The 15133-nt window shown below is 39.9% G+C and overlaps 1 long non-coding RNA gene across 3 annotated transcripts; it reads right to left on the minus strand.

The window, feature by feature from the left end:
• Window positions 1–8721: 8721 nt before the first annotated feature.
• LOC102082123 (uncharacterized) lies at window positions 8722–11177 on the minus strand. Of its 3 annotated transcripts, XR_002058562.2 has the most exons (4): window positions 11087–11177; window positions 10389–10559; window positions 9459–9919; window positions 8722–9340 (listed from the first exon to the last, which is right to left on the minus strand). It is a non-coding gene; the product is annotated as an uncharacterized LOC102082123 (long non-coding RNA). The 3 variants fall into 3 exon arrangements; XR_003216841.1 differs by having other exon boundaries at window positions 8722–9919; XR_003216842.1 differs by having other exon boundaries at window positions 8722–9922.
• Window positions 11178–15133: the final 3956 nt, after the last annotated feature.

A 15133-nucleotide genomic window follows, 5' to 3' on the forward strand; every position in this document is an offset into this window, starting at 1 on the left:
CGTCAGTGAAGTGAGTAATCATGAGTCAAGTTCAAACACTGCATGGAGCGGCCCAGATCTGTGGGTCTGGGATGAGGGGCTTTATGAAGTCCATGCTCCTTCATATAGCTGGTGACCAAAACATAGTTTGCATGGCATCAGACTCTGGACGTGTCCAAATCATCTGGACACGTCAGATGATTTACTTACTGCTTATTAGCAGAGTCAGAGTCATTTTTTAACTGCACATATATATGTACTAATTCATGAAGACACGTTTCTTTGTGTCTATGTATTAAAAAAATCAGTCTACATTTACAAAGAATTGTCACAGAGCCCACACAATGTTTAGAAACTGAGAACCAAAACTAAGATTTGGAGGTTGTTTTACAGCTTATTTTGTTTGATTAATGACTAAAAATTACTGTATTATTTATTTAATATTATTTATGTACTCTTCAACCAAGTAATGAAATTATGGATAGCTGGTTAAAAACAGTTTGTAATAACAGAAGCGCGGTGTTCTTTGCTGCTTTATTCAGTACAACATTTAATATTGTCCCTATGCAGCAGACGTTCCTCATTAGAAATGGACACAAAAATCTTTATAACATTTCGCCTATTACAGAGTTAAACATGTAACTCTGTTACATATAACAATATATCTGAGTGTATAACATAACATGAAGTGAATGGGCATGTTTAGTGTGGATCTGGTCAGGAACAAGGTTAGGGAGACAGTAACTGGGGACAAAGCAAAAAGTGGCACTTTGAAATATGTGTGACTTCAGCTGGGCCTGATAACTTAGCATCCCACCTTCTCACCAAAACATGGTCAACTGTAGCTCCAAAGAAAAGCCAAAGTGCTAATTAGTGGACTCAGGTGAAGGCAGGAGAAAGTTTGATCAAATATAGACGGCTTGTTTTTCAGGAATGAGCTTAATTAAAACATCAAAACATGGCCTTTCCTAAACTGAACCACAGCAGATGACAACACGTTTTAATTTCTGCAGTTTTATAAGGAAGCAAACTATTGTTGCCACTGGGAACATCTGACGAGATTTGTGCCAATCTGGAAAACTATTGGACCATGTGACCAATTTAGTTTTTTATTCTGGAGGACTTGCTTTGTATCCATGTGATCACCCAGTGTCATGGGTAAGAATATCACTGAAGAACCTCTCCAAGATGTTGTTGTGATTAAAAGGAACCCTTTAATGAGCCATTCGAACACTGTATGCATGATCTTTACTGGACTATGCAGATTTTGTCTCATCATGGTAATCTCTTGACATAAGACTCTTCTAGTCTGTTAAAAGGTGTTCTTTATTACACCTGGAAACACCAATCTTGTGATAGGTCTGAGCTTTTCATTCATTCAGTCATTACTTTCCTTTGTTGTAACTCTGTTGTCATTTTAGTCTGTTCCTCTATTAAGAGTTCATTCTGGGCCTTGAAGTGTACGGAGCCAATCAAGCTGAGACCTCCCTGAAAAGATGTGCCTCTGTCTGCTTCAGACAAAAGAGATTTAATTAACCAACAATAGGATGTGATATCACAAGATATGTCCCTGAACATGTGACAACCATAGAAAGAGTGGAAAAAGCTAACTGTGCTCACAAAGCAGACATAGAGGCTTACAAGTATATTTTAGGTATACCTGAAAAAAAAAATGCAGAGAATGTGGAGAACACCACATAAAACCAAAACATGAAGAAGTAGACGAACACTTCATATTCAGCTTATAACTGTAAATATCTGCAGAGCAGCCTTCATTGGACATCATCAGACAACTTAGGAAGTCCTTGTGTATTAATGTTTTCATAGAAAAGATGATTTCCAACGTGTTATCCAGTGAGGATGAAAATTTCTTTACTTAGCAATGAAAAAGCAAAAATTTGATGATTTACATAAATTCAGTTTTATTTATAAAGCATCGAGTCACAGCAACAGCTGCCCGACGATGCTCAATATTGTAAGGTAAATTTACATCTCCGAACACTACACTTCACCAGTTAATAATAACTTACAGATCATGTTATGTGTCTGTTATGTTTAAAGCTTTACAAGCAAAGCTGGCTGTGACTGACTGTAGACTATATGCACTAAGATAGATGTAACCACCAAGAGGTCATACTTTGAACCCTTAGCGTTATGGCGTTACCTTGTCTTCTGTCAGGGCCAGAAGTGACTATATTTGGACAATTGATGCTAGCTAGCTTTATTAGCAAGCTGCATCTTTAAACTGTACAGATGCAGTTTGTGGACACATATCCTTGATAAGAATGTAAGTATGTTATTTAAATACTAGGCTGTCCCTCAGTAAACTAAGGCGATGTGTCACAGGTCCAAGAAGTCCAGTTCTGACTGGACTTGGTCAAAAGGTAAGATTAGCAGACAGCTGTGAGTCCATGTGATGGCACACCTGTCAAAGAGACAACACTGCTAACTTTGAGCTTTTATAGTATCCAAGTTATTAAAATGCTGCCAGATAATCTGTTGGTAGCATTCAGTTCCTGCCTAGTCCTTGTGTTCCTTTTGAAATTGTTATTGGTCCGTCTTTCTGGCTTGGGTTTGCTTCCACATCTCCACCAATATATACGGTGATTTGCCTGGAGGCCGGGGGGAGAAATATGACCTGGGACTGAATGATTACTGAGACTGGTGATTACAAAACCGCTGAAGGCCAAAAAAAAAGGGTTTATTGAGTGATCAAGTGAGCATGAAGAGAATTAGTGAGTCAAATTCCACAAAGCACAACATAAGTGAAACAGTCAGTAGCTAACCCTTTATCCAGTCATTGTTCTTGAAATTCAATTTTAGTTTATCCAGTAAGCAGATCTGCCCAAGGTCATGTTTCATTCCAATAACAGCAGCTTTGGAGGGAGAAGAATAGAATAAATCAATAAACATCTAATAAAATGACCCTTAATGGTGGAGCAAATAAGCTCTTCAATTAAAATTTGTTTGGACTTGAAATTGTAATTGTAACTGAAAATCCTAACATAACTCATTACTATAGCCACTGTTATAATGGGACTGAGATTTGGATTATTTTAAGCTTCAACAATATCCACATTCCTAGTTAAAACGAACGCCATATTCATGACCTCTTCCATTCAGGAGAAATTGTCAATTTGTGAAGCAGATAATGGAAGAGGCAGGTGGACACAGCTGCTGGAATCAGTCTGTGCCACAAGGCTCCTTTCCAGCACTGTAATATATTGCAAGCATACTCTCATTTTGAGGGAGATTTGTCATAATATCAAATGGACCAGATGCTTTCCCCCAGTTCTAGAAGCTTTTCCTTGCCCACTGGGTCATCCTGTCAAACACAGGGAAATATGCTCTATGTCATACTCCCACCATTCGACATTACAGAGAGAGAGGGGATGGAAAGAGCTTGGCTGAAAATCACAGCACTGAGCAAGTTGGACCTGCAGATTTGGTTTGTGCAATCAGTTTTATGTGTCTCATTATGTATATTTGTGTGTAGTTTCAGATTGTAGAGACAAGAATAAAACAAGAACAACAGCCCACAGTTGTCCTTCCACTGCCAACTGAATGGTTCCTTAGCTAAGAGTCTTGTCTCAAAGTTAAAGAACGTAATGAGCTAAAAGCTCAATTCACAATGTGTTGTTGATAGAAGGAGAATTCAAAGTACATATTATACATGCATGCATAATATGGAATATGTATTTGATCCCGAAGCAAAACATGACTTAATACTTGGCTCAAGAAACTCTTGTTGGTAAGCTTGGCGTCGGTTGGCCAGGTTTGGATTTAGGATAGATTTAGGCCTGCTCTAGTTTACAGAAACAACTGTGGGGATCATATTTTTGGGTCCTATCTGTTTATTCAAGTCTCTGAGGAGTATTGATTGTAAGTTGTGTGCTACATGGGTACACAGTTAATCTGTGTGAGCCAGAAATATTTCACTCATGCAAATGAATTCATAACGTTTATAAAAATGGTCTTATAGAGCATGTCTGATGTCTTGTCTCCTCTGCTTACACCCAGATGGCCCCGCCCCTCCCTGAGCCTGGTTCTGCCGGAGGTTTCTTCCTGTTAAAAGGTTTTCCTTCCCACTGTCGCCAAAGTGCCGTCTTTCCAGTTAAATTTAGTGGGGGATCATTAGGAACAATTTTATGTTGGTCCAATTGTATAGTAAATTGAACTGGTATACATTTTTATTTTAACAAGATAAATTATTCAATATGCATCAAACAAAGCCCGGAAAACGTGAGGGAAGACAAACATACCATTCACACACAGCGGGCAGACGGATATTACAGCACGGGGGGGGGGGGGGGGGGTGATGCCACACAAATTATTTGTGCCACTCCAAACAATAATTTCTGTCCACTATGAGATAAAGGAGAACAACAGCCTGATACCTGCAGGCCTGACAGCAGGAGATGTATCACTGCTGTAACACCTGTAACATTCAGCAGCCGTCTCATTGTTCTGACACACACAACAAAACTACACTACACACTAACTACACACTAACTACACATTAACTACACAAGATTTGTGCTAAACATCGCAAATCTCTCACGTCTCAGAACACCGCCGTCACTCCTAAAACTTCCCCCCTTCCTAAACAACAAAAATGCCATGTTTTGATTGGTCGACATGGTACATTTTTCGACCAATGGGAAAGGGTGGGGTTTTTTTGGCGTTGTTTTTGCTCACAGGTGGAGAGTGCTTTCCTTATAAAACGCCGTTTTTACCGTTTCTTCCCGCAGTCAATATAAACAACGATAGTATTCAGGAAGAAAACCAAACATTGCAGATATTTTTATCATAACTCTGGTTTTACGTGGCCGATCAACACAATTTAAAAACTGGTATAAAGTCCACACTTTTCCCGTCAGTTGTTCCGTCTGTCCTGCTCACATCTCCAATGGTTGGACACGTTGTCATTAACGTGGCTTCACTGCACATCAGCCACGCCGCTTTGCTAGCTAAAACACCGGTGTTGGCACATAAGGACGCTGTCATAGCCTGTCAGCGACGTTGATTGGCTGCGTATATACGAATGTGAATCGCATTATTGGCTGGACTATAGGATAAGGTGGCATCGTTCTAATCCCATACAGGAGCAGCCAGTCACTCACTGACTAACACTGCAAAACAGAATTGTTAAAGTTTTAATTTTAATTTCAATTCAGGTTAGATTTTTTTTTTGTGCACAACGCAGATTTTCTGTGCGCAGAGACCGTGCCAGCAGTGCGCAATTGCGCACGTGCGCAGCTTAGAGGGAACATTGGGGGGGGGGGGGGGCACCTAACATCACACAAAGCCTAAAGAGGAAATCATTTTAAAATTGTTTAGCTTAAATAATGAAAGGAGAATCACATATAGATGTGGGAAAAACAGGAAAAAGGAAAACACTTATAAATACAGAGATACATACAAAGGCAACAATTAAGACGGAAACATGACTTGTGAAAAGTGAAAAGACTTCCAAACAGGAAGCAATTCACTGGTCATGCTTTGTTTTATCACTAGCAGGTCATTAGCACTCGTCCTAGGCTCCTGTTGCCTAGGCAACGTATTTCCTTTCCTGTCAGTCACTGGCATCCTTTGTCCTCAGTGTTGGTGACTTCAGTCATTCACCGAGTTCAGAGAAGTTTAACTTGCGACCTGCACACTTCTCTCTGCCAGTGATTACTTTGCTCGTCTACTTAAACTTGTCAAATGTTGTTGATTTCTATGATGAATGCCACCTCAGCGAAAAATCATTTCCTTTTTGGATGCTCCCGTACGGAGTCATATTTAACCATACACCACTTTATTCTGTACATTTTAAGCACTCTCATCCACAGGCAATTTAGAATCACCAATTAACTTAACATGCATGTCTTTGAAAAGTGGGAGGAAGCTGGAGTACCCCGAGGAAACCCACTCAGCCACAGAAAGGATGTGCAAATTCCACACAGAAAGGCCCAGGCTGTAGTCTGAACCAGCTGTTGAGAGGCAATAGTGGGCAGCGCGGGGGTTCAGAGGTTAGCAGGTACAAACAGAGAGCTCATTTTATGTTCAGTAAAACTGGAGCCGAGGTGAGGACGCGGTCATTACAATTTAGGAACAATTTGATTTGAAAGGAGAATTACAAGAATGGTCAATTCTCTGTTTTTTCTATAAAACCTTTAAAATCATTGCTTTAATACAAGCTGCTTTAAACTAGTGTTTCTTGTTTGCAATTATTAAACTAGTATTGATTACTGTAACTCTACAGAAAGCAATTTAAATCACAAATATCCATTAAAAAAAGAGCTTTTTCAAATTGTAGGAAAAAGTCCTCACTGAAAATGGATGAGTATGTCTGTAAGTCCTAAAAACTTAAGATAAAAATAATAATGGTAATTTGTTAAATCCACTGATTCAAAAGTAAAAGTCTGCACTTCAGTCACATTTTAATTGTGTCATTTAAAATCCACTGTGATGGTGTACAGAGGCAAAATGACTGATAATCTTTATTAATGCTTCTTCAGTCAGCTTTCTTGCATTTGGGTAAACTTTTGAACTGCAGAAGCACAAGATCCACTGCATTATGTCTGTGTTGGGGGGGGGGTGTAACGCCAGCCACTTTAAAACAGAAAGTGGCTGCCTTTTACTAAATGGCACTGGAGTGAGGCTGCCATCGTCGGTCTCCGGTATATTTACATGTCACATGGAAAATTACAAGTCACAACAAAGCCTCAAGCAATTAATATGCAATATACTACTACTACTACTAATGATAACTACTTCAGTCTATAACTAATAATGATAATGATACCACAAATAAAATGGGATCCTGTCTCTTTTTGCTCTCTTCTCTTTCCCTTCACCTCCAACCTGTAGTGACAGATGGCTGGCCATGGTTCTGCCAAAGGTTTCTTACAGTTAAAAGTGTGTCACAATAAGATCACTCCAAAAATAGTTTCTGTCGACCAGGAGACAGAGGAGCACATCACAGGCCTAAAAGCTGCAGGCCTAACAACAGCAGGTGTATCACTCCTCCTGTTTCCACCTGGAGACAGCGTTTGCAATCTGCCTTTTTGGCCTTTTCCACTGTGACATTCAGGACTGTCCTCATTGTTTTGACACACAAACCAAAGCAAACAACCACACTACACACTAACTACACAAAATAACACAATAACTATACACAGGCTGAATGTCAGGAATCACTCATGTCTCATAACTCGATATCGATATCTCTCTCTCACTGCGTTTGCACTTCCAGAACTTTACCGTCTGCCTAAACAACCAAACGCCGCATGTTGCCACATAATTGTCTGATTTTTCCACACTGTACATTTTTCCACCTGTAGAAAAAGTATGGCATTGTTTGTGTGCTAGCGAGCGCTGTCCTTAGAAAATGCTGTTTTTACCGTTTCTTTCCGCACTAAACGTAACGATAGTTTTTAGAAAACAGCATTGTGCATATTGTTTTATCATAACTCTGTCTGTTTATCATAAGTCTGCACTTTCAACAAAAGTTGGAGACTCGGCTGCATTTTGTTGCTATGTCATCTTAAATCAGTCATGTGATCTGGAGGTGCAGCGCGTCAGTCGACCCCGGAGTGTTTACAACACTCACCTTCAGTCCATTTCAGACTGAATCAACACTGTGGGCATTTCAGATTCCAGCACAAGTGGTTGGTTGAGACAAAATGTGCTCTGGCACACTTATAGCCGTCGGTTGCTATTGACAACAAGAAATAGAGCTGTTTCATCTCTATGGGCTGAACCATTTTTTACGGGGGATAGAGTTAACTCTATGCAATATATACAGTTTTAGAATTTATATTATATAACTTATATTTATATATTAATTGTAGCTATGCTCAAAGTGTTAATGACAGCTTATTTTAATAAACCACACTGTCATATGCAAAACTACGGTGGCACTAATGCTAGCAAGAGATTATTTTAGGGTGGAACATGCCACCCCGTGCCACCACAATGCATCCGCCCCTGGAATTTTTACTGGACAATACAGCAACTGAAATAACAGATTTAAATCTCACTGGGATAAAAAAGGAGAATATATGAACGTGAGACAACTGCCATGACAGAATAAACTTTTGCTTTCTTTAAAGCTCATTGCATTTACTTAGCAAAGGAATTGGGACATGCAGTTTTGTTCCAGTGAATGGTTTTGTTTTGTAATGCCAGGCTACGTCTTTTTTTTTTTCACATCTACTGAACGACCAGTGTTGACGTCCATACGACATCTGTCTCCGGGCTGTTGATAGTCTAAAATGTGGTGCTTGTGTAGCTCTGTTCAACGTCAAACTTTGACTCATTTTAGATGCTGCTTTTATATGACTTCTACAGGCTCTGTAGTTCCATGTTTTCTTTACAGAAACAGTTAATGCAGAGCGATCAGTGGACATCTCCAAGATGGCGCGAGCTCCTGATGCTAAAACAAAAGTGAGCAGCTGCACGGTGGATTTCGGGCAGAAATGTCCGAAGCTTCTCACGGGCTGTTTGGAACATGTGCGCATCGACAAAGACTGTCGAGCAGATAGTTCACTTCACACACACACACACACACTTTCCCACATACTTTCTGTCCACCTACTGATCACAGCCACATTCACTTCATCTTATAGTCACGAGCTCTTCAAAATAAAACAGGATACTTATAAAAATTAACCTTTTTAAAGTTTATTAAACACATTGTTCTCCTTTTAAAAGGAATTTCTACATTTTTCTAAACCATTATTATTTTACATTTTAACCTTAATTTCAATGTTTTTAATATTTCAACACATTTTAATAAATACCCGTTTTAATCTGGTTACAAACAATTAAGTTGATGAATTGAAATAAATAAACCAGTGAAAGAAAAACAGGAAAATGTAAAATAATAACAACAAAAAACCAAACAAACCCACATGTACAGAATAAGGCTAACACATAATAAATCTATCTGAATAATCTGTATTCATACGTATCATGTTGATAACAATTATGCTGATATTTGTAAATAAAAAAATATTACATTTATTAATCATGTAAATTTCCTGCACAGGTCACATGACATCCAAAAATATTACCCCGTCCAAAATTCAGATGTTGGGTTGGGTCATGGTTGGCGTCACATAGATGCAGGATTGGTCATAGACCGACGGGCCCAATATAGACATGATCTGCACGTCTATCTGATATCCAATGTTCAGTGAGGAGGATGCATTCAAATAAAATATTTGTCCTTCACTTGCTAACTGCCTTTCAAAAATATCAAACTGTCCTACGTTTAGCTTGGTGGGATCTTGATGGTGTGTTTGTGCATCCATCGTGATGGGTTGGCTCGTATATTTTCTTGAATCTTCCATCTTTATTTCTTGAGTTTAAACTGAATGACAAGCAGATGAAGAACATGAGTGACAAAAACACACTGAATCTGTTTTTTAAAAAGCACAAGAAGAGCTTTAAATGTCTGAATAGAGAAGGGAATTGTACTCTGTATGCACCGTTATCTGGTCTGCAAAGGCCGAGTGACCCGTCCTCATTCTGTCAATTAAAGAAAATGAAACACTAGCGTGCTCAGAGACTCACTTGCTGATGACAGCTTTTCAGATGTATGGTATTATGACTGGATAAGGAACTTGGTTTCCTATAATTTACGGCACTTTTGCAGTCTTATGTTATACTGGCATAAAATAAAATACTTTTTAGTGACACTGCAGCCTTTTCATTATAATTTTCTCTGTCTCTGCTCGAGGACAGGAAAGAGGTCATTGTGAGTGCACTTAGCCGGTGGCAGAGCCACAAAAGCTTCACATAGAGGCTAATTCACAGTGCAGCCCTCCACCATCAAAGTGCTCGGCTGTGGATTTAATTGAGAGCAGCTAAGCTCCCAACTGGGGATTCTACAGTACGGCCAGCTGACATTGGCAAATCAAACTGCCTCTTCATATCTGGAGCTCTCTTTCTGCTGAGACAAAAAAAGAGAGTTTATACTTACAATTACTCATGACCAAGATAATTATTCCCTTCTGAATACCACCGAAACTGCTGTGCTGCTACAAACCACACTGGCTTTGTGTTCACATGAAGAAACTCTTTTGTCATCCTAAAAGCTTTTTTTTCTCTTCAGTTTCTTGCTTTAAGCAAAAACATGAAAACAACAAAAATCCTGGAACACTCAATAACAGCAATATTGATTTTGATAAGATATTGTACATGGATCCAGACTGCAGCGTTGTTTTTAAAAGAGCAGCAACATTAATAATTTACTAGAGCCATTCAACTGAACGTACTGTAGCACATACAGTCAGGGTAAATCTGTCATGTTTGCATAGAAACGTGGAAGATTCAAAAATTAATAAACATTCCAGTAGTTCAAATATTTCACACTGTGCATTGTTCTCTAGTCTAGCACACTGACTGGTGTCACTGACCATGTTAACTTGAAGATGGTTTGCCTTGGGTGGCATGGCAGTTAGCAGAGGTTAGCATTGTCCCATCGTAATAACAAGGCTCCGTGTTTGAACCTCAGCTGAAGCTTATCCCAGCTGTCATAGGACAAAACACAGGGTACTCCCTGGACATGCTGCTACTGCCAGGTCGTACTGTGATAGTAAAACATCAAAACCCGAGTCAATCACATTGTTACAGAGAGGTTTTCTCAGGATAGAGACTGAAAGTTTCAGAGCATGCAGCTTTGCATCACTGTGGGAACTGGCTGAGTTGTATCCAAAGCACGATCAGGTATACCAAAAGTGAGCACACATAAGAAGATCGATACATCAAGCTTTGTTCATCGACAGATACACACGGCTGACAAATTACAGGAGAAACTATTACATGAGTAAAGTGCAGGGCCATGGCAGCAGCTTCACTGTGCTGATTCTCCAGTGTCTGGAAGTCCAGGGGATTCATACAAAGCATACATCCCTCCATTCATGCTTTGTTGGTACTGATGGAGATGACTGTTTCAGAGTTAACTGAAGTCATCATTTTCCTTTTTTATTAAGTAAGTCCATGCACCCAGTGAACAGAAGCTGTCAGACTGTGGAGTTGAGCCTAATGCGAGCACTTGGGACAGATCGGAATACAAACAGCGCTGGGAATAACAAAAAACTTAACCTGGACATACCTGGAACATGACTCATGGAAACATAGGGAGGTGAGCAGACAATCAGGCAACAAACAGAGGAAGACAAAGGGCTTCATCACACAGAGGGATAACGAGGGAATGAGACAGGAGGAGAGCACAGCTGGGAGTAATCACACACAACGAGACCAGCAGGAAGCAAAACTGAGAACACTGAACATGGGACGCAAGACTTTCAGAGTAAAACAGGAAACGAGACATTCACAAAGACACGGACTCGACACTGAGACATGGAGACATGACAGACTGGGGAAACACGGGACATGCACGAACACAGAGACGGTGGAGAGTACGACGTGAAACGTGGAACACAGGAAGGCCTCGTAGCTGAAACCTGAAGACCAGAAACCAAGGATCACAGATGGAGAACAGTAAGGAGAACCAAACCGTGAACACTAAATCCAAGGATATGAATTTAAAACTGACCCGCTACTGTGACAGAAGCATCCTGATTAAAAAGCAACCAAACCAAAAACCCTGCTCCCATTCGGATGTTTGATCACTAATAAAGATGATTACTGAGTTTGGATAGGCCTGCAGGTCCACTTCTCTTTATCAGGTCAAATAAACCCAAATCAAAATGTTCCCATAAAAACAAAGTCACCACATTTCCTCTGTGAGCACAGTGTTTGATACAACATCTAAAATGTGTTTGCATTTCATTCATTATGGATTTTTACAGGTTTTTATTGGACTAGTTTCTGAAAGTGTTAAGAACATCAGACCCATGAGCCTGCTTCTTCCATTTTCATTTCCTGATATCATCATCTTAAAACACCACAACCAGCTGCTTCTCCTACACAAATGGAAGCTTCTGTTTGGGTTTCTACAATTTTAGAGTCTACTTATTCTTGATTATGGATGCTGTCAGCGGAGCGTGTCCTGATGTAAATCCCGACTGGTCTGATGTATGAGCAGAAAGCTCAGCTTTTCTGGACATATTAGTCATTTGTTTCAGAAAAGGAAAACTATCTTGGACTCTATATGGACTGAGGGCAAATTGGATGATGCACTGACTTATCGTCACCTCTTAAGGTCCAAACTGGCATTAGGTAAGGGTACAGGCCTGCAAAAGCTGAATAGCTGCTAACTTCAGCAGATGCGTGAACGTCTTAAACATCATGTCACAGGTGTTAAATCTCAGTTCATTTTGTAAACAGTTTTTAAACTAACACTTTCAGCTTTCAGCCTGTTTGACTGCTTTACTATCTGGCATATTCAATGATCTGCAGGAATCTTGCAGCATGAAAGATATTGGTCAAGACTTCAGTCAACGATTCTGCACAGCTGCCCTCGGGCCTCCTGTCAGTAGCTCCACCTCTCAAATATCTGTAGAGACGTGATGGGGAGTGAGTTCTCATTTATTTGCACTGAAGCAGCAGAATTAAAGCAGCTTTGTTGCATGTAGTGGTGTGTGTCTGTGTGTAGATTGGAGTCGTCCATTAATAACAGATTTTTAATGTCTTTATTCACTCAGAATTTTTCACTAATAAATTATTATTCAACTTTGTTTAGCCTAATAAAGCTGTGACTGTGACCCATGACCTGAAAAACTGATATTTAAAGGATGCTCATTTTTAATGCAGCCATGTCAAAGTGCTCATTTGTTCCAGCACAGTAGCTCTGCCAGCACGAGTGTGAGGCGCTTCAGTTGCTGTGAAAAGCTTTAAAAATGTTAATGTTATCTTTATATTTTTGGATTCCAAATTGTGATATTGTGGGTAAGAGATTCTGACCAGCTGATTGAGGAGCCTGACACTATGGCTTCATGTCATCGTAGAAATAATGGTGTTCCCTTCAGCACAGGGGGGCATTACAGGATAAATGAGAGCTGTGGTTGCCTGAGGACATCTCTAATCTGGTATCTCACCTCCTGCAATTTGTTAATGCCGGTGAAAGCAAAATCTCATTCCCACAAGGCATGGTGTGGACTGTAAATGTTTGGGGGTGTGATATTGCCAATAACAGCTCTGTGCAGACAAATAGTTTAAGCCCCAGTGTGATTATGTTCTACCAAAACTATCAATGATATCTAAAGTGTGGAGACACACTGGGAGCAGCTGATGGGAGTAAAGTTTATCTGTTAACCACGTCTCAGTGATAGTATTCACAGGGGTCGTGTTCAAACCAGGAGCTTTCACCTAATGCACTGCTCGGTCCCCCCGAATAAAAACATGTGGCGTCATACTGGGATAAACCCCTGTCCACACCAGGTTAGCATCAACACCAGTTTAATTGCTCATTTGTACAAACTCGTCAGTTTGAGCCTTCAGGCTGTCACATATTTACTCTCCTCAAGTGTTTACATGGCGTCACAAGGAAACGTGTCAACACCAATTCCAATGTACATGAAGAAAAATAGCAAACAGTTACAGAACAGGTGGTGCCAGGTGGTCATGAACAACATTTAATCATTTCATCATCGTATATCAGCTGCAAAGAGGTAAAAACAAAACAAATTATCACATTAATATACCACGATAACTGGATACAGAACCAGCATGAGCTCGGTTTTACTGAAATCTGACAGTACTGTAGAGTTTTTACATGTTTTTATTTCCAGTCTGAACCTAAAGCCCATTTCACACCAGCACTTTTTCATTCCTGGTCACATGCGGACTGCAAATGGCAGTAAAAACAACAACTCTGCAGCCCTGCTAACAACGTGAGGCTATATTTAGCACGGTTTCCTTTGAGGTCCATGTTGTCAGCATGAGACATGACAAACCTGGTGCCTTTTCCACAGAGAGGTGTGCTACAAAGTGAGATTAATGGGTTAGTGAGTTTTCTGTGTAACTGAGGTGACTCTTTGTTAACCCGAGTATATCACTTATGCATGGTGGTAGAATGGGGCGGGGCAAGGGGGGTGTTATTTCCCACTTTACAGACAAAACCAAACTAAACGTAATGTTCACACGTTACAAAAAAGAAAATGTGGCCTACCCTAACCCATAATTAGTGGACAAATATCAGCTGACCATATAAAAGAGTAACACTGTTTCTTTGTTCATTTTTTAAGCTTTTAACAAATTTCTTTCCTTCATATGTGCAAATAGTCTAATAGTAATAGTAATGGATGAGATACACAAGATACACTGTTGTGTGATGGTTCCAGTGATTGTTGTTTTAGCATGTTCAGTTTAAACTGATCAACTTTGAGGTTAGGGACTGTCACAATACACATAAATGGCAACATTAAACATGGACTGAGTGGTAGAATAAATCTCCTAATCACATTGCTTACTGCCTTCACTTGCTCTCTTGACTGCCAAAGGCAACACTTTATTGGTCCATTTTGCACGGAGAAAAGTCAAACGACACGTCAAACACTCAGTTTATTGGAATGTGCACAGCTGCTAAAGAAGAAAAGCTGGCTTAAAATAGGAAATGCATTTATTCCAGCAACAGAAAATATATTTGGCATCTGGACTCTGACCTCACTTCCTGCAAATGCGATACATACAACAATTGGAAAGTGGGTACTGTGGAGGTGGAGCAGCAACAGCAGCTCTTTCAGGGGAGGAGAAGGGATGTTCCAGGATCATATGTGTATGAAATATGGAGAATGAGGCATGTTACTGTGTAAAAAGAGTTTCCTGTCTGAAATAGCTCTTCATTTGTGATGCTATGACCAAGTAACAGAATATTGACAAAGCCTATGTCATGTTCTTTGTATTGATCTCTAGTTTTCTCTTCCTTTTAATGTTCACTTTACTCTGGACCTTCTGTATATATCTTAGCTTATCTTATTTATCTGTACGTGTTAATTTCAGCTTATTTCCTGCTTTATGTGAAGGGTACTTCCTGGTGTAAGAAGTAAGAAGGTAGGAGGCTTCCTCCTGTCAACAGGTTTGCACACATCTCAGGAGGGATTCTGCCCCACTCCTCTTGAGAGGAACTCTGTGCATGGATCTTTTCATGGTGGAAACGATCCATCTTCAGTGTTCTGGCTGAGGGAAGGAGGTTTTCCAAGAAGCTTTAAGATTTTACAGTACATGGCCTTGCTCATTGGCCCCTCAGTGCAGTGAA

This window comes from Oreochromis niloticus, linkage group LG16 (genome assembly GCF_001858045.2).
Source record: "Oreochromis niloticus isolate F11D_XX linkage group LG16, O_niloticus_UMD_NMBU, whole genome shotgun sequence".
In the NCBI taxonomy this organism is placed as follows: domain Eukaryota; kingdom Metazoa; phylum Chordata; class Actinopteri; order Cichliformes; family Cichlidae; genus Oreochromis; species Oreochromis niloticus.